Genomic DNA, 7,475 nt, shown 5'->3' with positions numbered 1-7,475 from the left:
AATATAGTTTATGAAAGTATTTGACGCTGGCAAAAACAGTAAGAAATAGAGCTGAGCCTGAGGAGTGCAGGGCTTGGCGTATGGAAAGCTGTGCACTAATTTAGCACAGGCTGAGCTATTTGTGAGTTCAGACAACATATAATATATGCTTTAGATACAATGAAATCTCCAGGAGATGAATTGACAAATATCTTGGGATAATAGAAATAATAAAACGAAATGTTAAGAGGTTAAAAAGGACTTTGTGTATATTTAAGATGAACAACAACAGCATGCATGTAAATACGACGAGCAATTCAGCGTATTTAGCGATTTTGGGCGTTTAGTTATAAAAAACAACTTCATCACTCGTCTTGGACTGTTTTTCACACAAAGTTTACAAATTAATGCTTATGCGGGACTATTATGACCATACACGGGTCTTTTTAGCGTAACTCTGAAGACAAAAAGTAAAGACATGGCCATATTATGTTTTGAGTTTCATGTTTAATATTAGCAATCAGACACTCAATATGCTTTGATATTATTTAAAAAACAGACAGATAGAAACTTGAAAAATTCAGATAAATAATATTTACATGTAAGCATGGGACTTCATTGGTTTGATAGCAAACTTGCCATCTTTTCAAAAAGAAAGAAATGGCACGAAGAAAGGCAAAAAGAACATGGAGGCCTAACCACTTGGAAACATTCCGGAACTCAAAGCACTCATTAAACGAAAACGTAATTGAAAGGCAAACGGTCGGATGACGAGGAGAAACAGGGAAATACCTTTCAGAACAGTTATTACTGCAGGGCTCCCAGGACCTTTAACTGTCTAGCATCATACCTACGCCAGCTAAATATTTCAACCTGCCAATTTAAATGTAGACTTTTTAAGTACTATGAAAATCTTACTGAAGAAGTATTTGACATTGATATTCCACAAACGTTTAAAATAGTCTGTGTAAAGTGTCATTCGTGTCGTCCCTTATGCAGTCTTTCTGTTAAATTGTGTTGTTATTGATATGTTAAGCCGAAGGAAATATTAGTTTGTTGTTAGACTGAAGCACTAAACAAAATTTCTAAATATTTTTCACGATAACGTACGACTTCGAGGGGTGATATATTCTTTGTCTTAACTTCAATTTGTGTTTATAGCATGCATAAAAAAGTTACCCGCGTAAAGGAGCACTTAGCTCTGTGGGTTTACCAGTATTTAATTGACAAAGATCGCCAAATAAATAAAATAAAACAAAATTGCGAAGAATTCAGCCAGAGTACATATATCTCATAGTGCCAACGCAAATATCTTTCGACATCAATTGGATCAGCTTTTTTGATTTTCAAAAGTCAATTTTGGGCCTTAGATATGCTCAATTGCCTTTCCTCAATTAACGAAGGATACACATACCTATATTCTTTAGAAATTTATTCCAGAAATAGCTATAACTGGCGCAGATTTTTTAAAAGCAATTTTTCGTCTTAAAAACTCATTAAATTCCCTCATGACACTTGCCAATTAAGCTCGCCGGAGGACGGAGGTCATCACGCGCTGGCTGCGAAACAATCACAAAACAATCAGGAAAAACACAGAAGTTTCATATCTGTATATAGCTTATCTGTGCCTTTATGTTCATTACACTCCATGCACGTTTTTTACCTATACAGGGTGTCCCAAAAAAATGTCCCCTCTATTGAAATCAAGCCTTTGTTCGAATCTGATTGCCTTAATATTATGATAAACCCAATTGAAAGCAAGACGCTTTATTGAATGCCTCAACCTAATAAATATGCTATTTACACACTACTGCGTTGATCATGCATTCAAATTCCAACAAAAGCTTCATTTCAATAGCGGGGACTTTTTTTGGGACACCCTGTACCTAAAAAATGTCCCCTCTATTGAAATCAAGCCTTTGTTCGAATCTGATTGCCTTAATATTATGATAAACCCAATTGAAAGCAAGACGCTTTATTTGAATGCCTGTACAGGGTGTCCCAAAAAAAAGTCCCCGCTATTGAAATGAAGCTTTTGTTGGAATTTGAATGCATGATCAACGCAGTAGTGTGTAAATAGCATATTTATTAGGTTGAGGCATTCAAATAAAGCGTCTTGCTTTCAATTGGGTTTATCATAATATTAAGGCAATCAGATTCGTACAAAGGCTTGATTTCAATAGAGGGGACATTTTTTGGGACACCCTGTATGTTCATTACACTCCATGCACGATCCTTCACAACTCGTGCATAAAAATCGTACGCACTCGCCAACGATGAAGTAATCTCTATATATTAAGCATATTTTTCCTTGGGCTTGGATCCTGTGGACATGGCGTCTAAACAACAAGATAGACAAAAATGAATTTGAAAACGCTCAAAAATAACGCTCCTGTGCACATACCTAGCCTAATTAGGCTTCTGGGATTTGAAAATACGTTTCCAGGAGCTGCACTATCAAAATAAGCCACAAAGTGAATTAAAATTACTTCGATTACGAATGGCTCAGCTAATAAGAGATTTAACAACCATTTTAGACGGAGGTTGAGTTTGCTCCTATAGTTTAAAAACAGAAATCTCTTAGTTCTGTTCTTAACTGAGCCAATCGTAAGTAATCAAAGTCATAAGTTTAATTCACTTTGTGTGTTTGTTTTAAGGTCCCATATGTCGCCGATGGAAATCTCGAAACCGTAGATAGTCAGTTGCATCATTTAAATCGATACTAGGTAGCTAGAACACTGCCGATTTTATTGACCGACATATATATATATATATATATAATATATATATTATATATATATATATATATATATATATATATATATATATGTTATTTACCGGCTGCGAGGTCCGGATGCAAAAAACTGTGCCGGAGGTCTCGAAAACGGCCCGAGGCCGTAGGCCGAGGGATGTTTTTGAGACCGAGGGCACAGTTTTTTGCATCCGGACCGAAGCTGCCGGTAAATAACGTGTTATTTTTTAACCTTGACTTTTTTGACTTTATAAAACACAAAAAAATACAACAAATTTAATGAATAAACTATAAAAATTTTAAATTCTGCAAGCCATTTTAGAATTTTAATACGTCAACAACTCCTTATAAGGATATCCTAGTCGGGAAACAGCCAATGAAATGGCAAATATTGTTACCATAGCAACTAAATCACGGCGAATCGATTAAAAAAACAACGTATTGACAAGCGAAAAATGCCGTAAAAAATCCAAAAAGAGAAGTTTTTCGGGTATGTTTTTTATTTTTAACATTCATTTAGCCTTTTCCAGAAAGGTTTTCACACATTTTAGCCGTACGTTGCTTTGGTTTTGTCGTTTTGCTTGCATTTTTCACAGCGGGCCGATGCATTTTGCAGCGGGCCGGATGCAAAATTTTGGCCCGCTGTGAAACGCTTTACAGCCAATCAGATTGCTTCATTTACAGAGTTTAAAAATAAATAATGTTAATGACTAGCGGGCTTTTCATCCATGCATTGCAGTCCAGTGGTCAAGGGTTCGGTTCTTGTGCTTGATACCTGTATTCGAATACTGCCTGTAACCACTTTGTTTTTTCTTTTTTTCGTATTTGCAAAGTCCCGAATTGAACCAGTGAAAATACCTTTTGGTTAATTATTTGGGTTATTTGAGGGTTTGGTTTATTTTCTGTGTATATTTGTCGTTTCGCAAGACCGAAAACGCATCGATCGATTCGCGTTCACACTACCGTTTTCGTAGCGTATTCGACTGTTCACACTAAAACGCTTGAATACGTACGATGACCGGATCGTAGTCTGACGTAAAACGGTGATTTGCGCATCCTCGGCATTTGTTCGACTCGCGCTTGTTCGACCAGGTCGAATACAAAATCTTCTAGTTGGTCTGCAAGACCGATTTTTTGCTCGAATTGGACCTGGAGAAGGCCCAAATAAAATGTATGCTCGTAAGACAGCTATTTGTTTTCGGTGTGAAGCCATCATGGCGTTATACAACGCAACAACTCCAGATCGTGCTCGTCCGCCATGTTTGGTTGGAATTATGCCGCGACTTAAGACCTGGAAATGAGTGGCAATCACTGGTGGCAATCGATGCGTGTGACGTAATCGTTTTCAAAAGTACCGTCTTCAAGTGTTCACACTAATACGATATGTATGCGTTTTCATTTGTATTCACTTTCAACAGCGTATTCAAATCGATGCGTTTTCGGTGAATAATTCAAGCACGTTATTCTTCAGTGATCACCTACAATGGTTATCGCCAAAGGTATTGTGTTAAAAAATGCGAGGCTTCCTGTGTGAAACGATGTTGCGACACCACCACTTTGTAACGTTTCGGGACAAACCCGATGCCCTTGGAGCTAAAACCGAAACGTCATTCGGAAAGGCGGACTAAAGATACGCGGTCAAAAATCACACGATTTTCCGGTGGACTGCACTGGCAATGTTACTCCAGGTATACGAGTTCATTTGCTAGACTGAAATTTTCGCAATTTGTGAACATATAGTGTAATTGATTGAGAGAAAAAATAATATAGGCAGGAGGTTTTGTGTGCAGAAGATAAGGGTCAGGAAAAGCATGCACAGTGTGGATCCAAATGGAGATCTGCTTAAACTTAACATTGGAAAGTCAAATTATACAGCGAAGAGGTTAACATTATAACGTATAGGCGGGAAAATAACTTACGAATAGTTTACAATTGCGCGGCTTTGCAAAGTGATGTCATCATTCAGTCCTGGGTTTTCTAAATTTGAATCCTTTCCAAGTGCAGACACTTTGAGTAAATTTACATGCATTTCAATCAAATTTACGGCTTTTGTGAGAGGGGATTCGTTTGAATGCTCAGCTGCATAAGGTATTTCTTCTTCGTGGGCCATGTTTTCAGATCAATCTAACAAATTAACGCGTATTTTTCCTGGGGTAACATTGCGAGTGCAGATCACACCGTGTGATTTTGGACCATTTTACCGCGTATTGTTAGACCGCCTTTCCGAATAAAGATTTGCCGAGATCCGAAATGGTTTTGGCTGCAAGGGCATCGGGTTTGTCCCCGAAATGTTAAACAGGAAGTCTAGCATTTTTTAACCCAATACCACTCCATAATCGCCAACCGTCGATGACATATCGACGTCGTCCCAATTTATATACCAGACGAAACAGAATCGCGCTTTTAAAAGCTGCATAGGAATTGCGAAATTATTTATGTGGCAAAGAGTGCACAAGAGCCGCATGAATTTTGTGCTTTGTCCCAACCCCGTATTTATACTAACAGACGGATGATGCTTTAAGACGAACTACTATGCGGATAACGTGTTGACGGATGATCCGTCTGTTTGCCCATGTTAAGGCATGTTTACTCCCAGACGAACTGGAAGAACTATCTTTCGCTTGCCCAAGTTTTTCTAGACGGTCTCTAGTTGTCTCGACGCGATTTTAGTCAACTGACTGCAATCGGAATATATCAAAACAGTTTGATATTTGTCGATGAAGATCGGCTGACAAAAACCGCGTTGTGTGCGGCTGGCTTTCGACACGATTTTTCTTTCTATCATTTCGGTGGAAAAATCTCACATGCGCGGACTACAGGCAGTCCCAAAAAAGTAATTATCGCCTAGCTTCAGCTCGAGCTTGTATTTCTGAAACAACTAAGAATTTTTGATACACCAAAGTATTGTTTTACAAATTTACCGAAACGTTCCTAAGGCATTTTACATACCACTTGTTTGGTGAAATCATTGGTGCTTTTCTCCGAGTGGTAACATATGCGCCAATTATTGTTTGACCATGACTGGCGCGATTAGAGAAAAATTCTTAAATTCAGGGGTACAGTATTCTGCAAAAATAAATTTAACAACAAGCTTGTAACCAAGGTACTCTGAATTTATGATCCTGCGCTGACAATTATGCAGTGTTTAAGTTCTATGTCTAGTTTAAATAATATGTGCCATGTTCACACTGTCTTTCCAGCTCATGGTATCAGATGGCCAAAATTTCAAACACATCCAGGTTTGGTCAAAGTCTGGTACGCCGGATAAATAATGTTCACACACCTAACCTAGACCTGGTCTAAACCAGGTAAAAGCTCATAGTGTAAACACAGCTTTATTTTAATCACCAACGGCCTGTTATAAATTAGGTAAGTATATAGTTAGTTAAGTATATAGTTTTTACAATGTTAGGGTTATAAAATTAGTTGCTCGAGAAAATCAATTTCACCCTTGCTCAAAGGTACAAGGAACATGGTGAAACCACAGATAGCTAAAAGTGCGTATAGATACGCAAAGGAAGTGGTAGGCAGATAGGCTGTGGTCACCCAAGTGAGGAACTAATGTAGATTAGGGAGAAATTATGGGCAGTAGAATATGTGTCAGCCCTGAGAAACAAACTTCTCATGGTTGAAACAGCAGACAGTATATATAAAAGAGAAAGGTGAGAGAGCGAGAGAGGGTTTTGAACAGAGTGTCAGAGTGTTTACGGAAAATAGTGATCAGACTTGTAATGAGCTATTGTTAATAAAAATTGAAAACAAATTGTGGTATTGTGATATACAGTATGTACAGTCCCAACGAACGAGAACCAGCAACTATAAAATCTGAGGGATTTTATAACACACCCACCATTATTACAATTGATGTGGCTTACACAGTAGTTACCATTAGGTTGGTACTATCTAATCAAATTTTTGCATCCACACAGTCAATTAGAGCAGAATTGAACTGTTTACTAGCTATTTGATTTTGTAAAAATGAACAAACAAAATATTTAATAGTTCCTAACCTGCATTCAGGTAATCCTCATTAAGAAAAGTCCCTTGTAGAGCCATTTTATGGAATTGCAGTGCTGGAACTAAAAGAGTTTAAGACATGCCTTTCAAATTAACCATGGTACATCAGTTGTGTTATGAAGAGAACTGCAGGTTTTTAGGAAAAAAACACAAATAATTTCAAATGTGTATAAATGATATTTTATGTCTTACATATTGATGTTCTAGTAAAAATGCAATTGAATAATTGCATCTTGTCTTTCTAATAACTCAAATGTTGACGAATAGACCTTTTCAGCTTGCATGCAAATTAACCCATTTCAAATGTTGTGACCATGGAATAGTCAATAAACCATTTGAGACCATGTTACTTGAAATGGGTTAATTTGCATTAAATCTACAAGGAGATTGGTCTAATCTAGCCTAAGCATTTCCATAACCATCATAAAAAAGCATGAATTTTGTCAATATCACTTATTATCCTACCCCCTCCAAATCCAAGCCCATTTGCCAAGCTTTGCCTTGTGGAATGCATAAAAAGATTGTTGGTGAAACTCAACTTTTATCACTCTTACTGAAGCAATTAGAAAGATGAGAAAATTTGGTAAGCTTTTAGTTAAGCTTCCAATGATAATACATGCAATCATGTTTGGAACCATAAGGGCAGCCTCATGTAGTTACATTATACTACTTATGCAGCATTGACTGGGATCTTTTTTTAAAGTATGCGCAAATGACGAAAATATCA

General features: G+C 37.3%; 1 long non-coding RNA gene across 1 annotated transcript; it reads right to left on the bottom strand.

Moving 5' to 3' along the window:
• Positions 1-2,185: 2,185 nt before the first annotated feature.
• On the bottom strand, positions 2,186-7,130 carry LOC114544896. The gene is made up of 3 exons (XR_003690658.1): positions 6,742-7,130; positions 5,681-5,797; positions 2,186-2,318 (listed from the first exon to the last, which is right to left on the bottom strand). It is a non-coding gene; the product is annotated as an uncharacterized LOC114544896 (long non-coding RNA).
• Positions 7,131-7,475: the final 345 nt, after the last annotated feature.

This window comes from Dendronephthya gigantea, unplaced genomic scaffold (genome assembly GCF_004324835.1).
Source record: "Dendronephthya gigantea isolate DGI-Jeju-01 unplaced genomic scaffold, DenGig_1.0 001021F, whole genome shotgun sequence".
Taxonomy (NCBI): Eukaryota; Metazoa; Cnidaria; class Anthozoa; order Malacalcyonacea; family Nephtheidae; genus Dendronephthya; species Dendronephthya gigantea.
The sequence above is the reverse complement of the archived record's forward strand: the minus strand, read 5'-3'. Positions and strand labels throughout refer to the sequence as shown.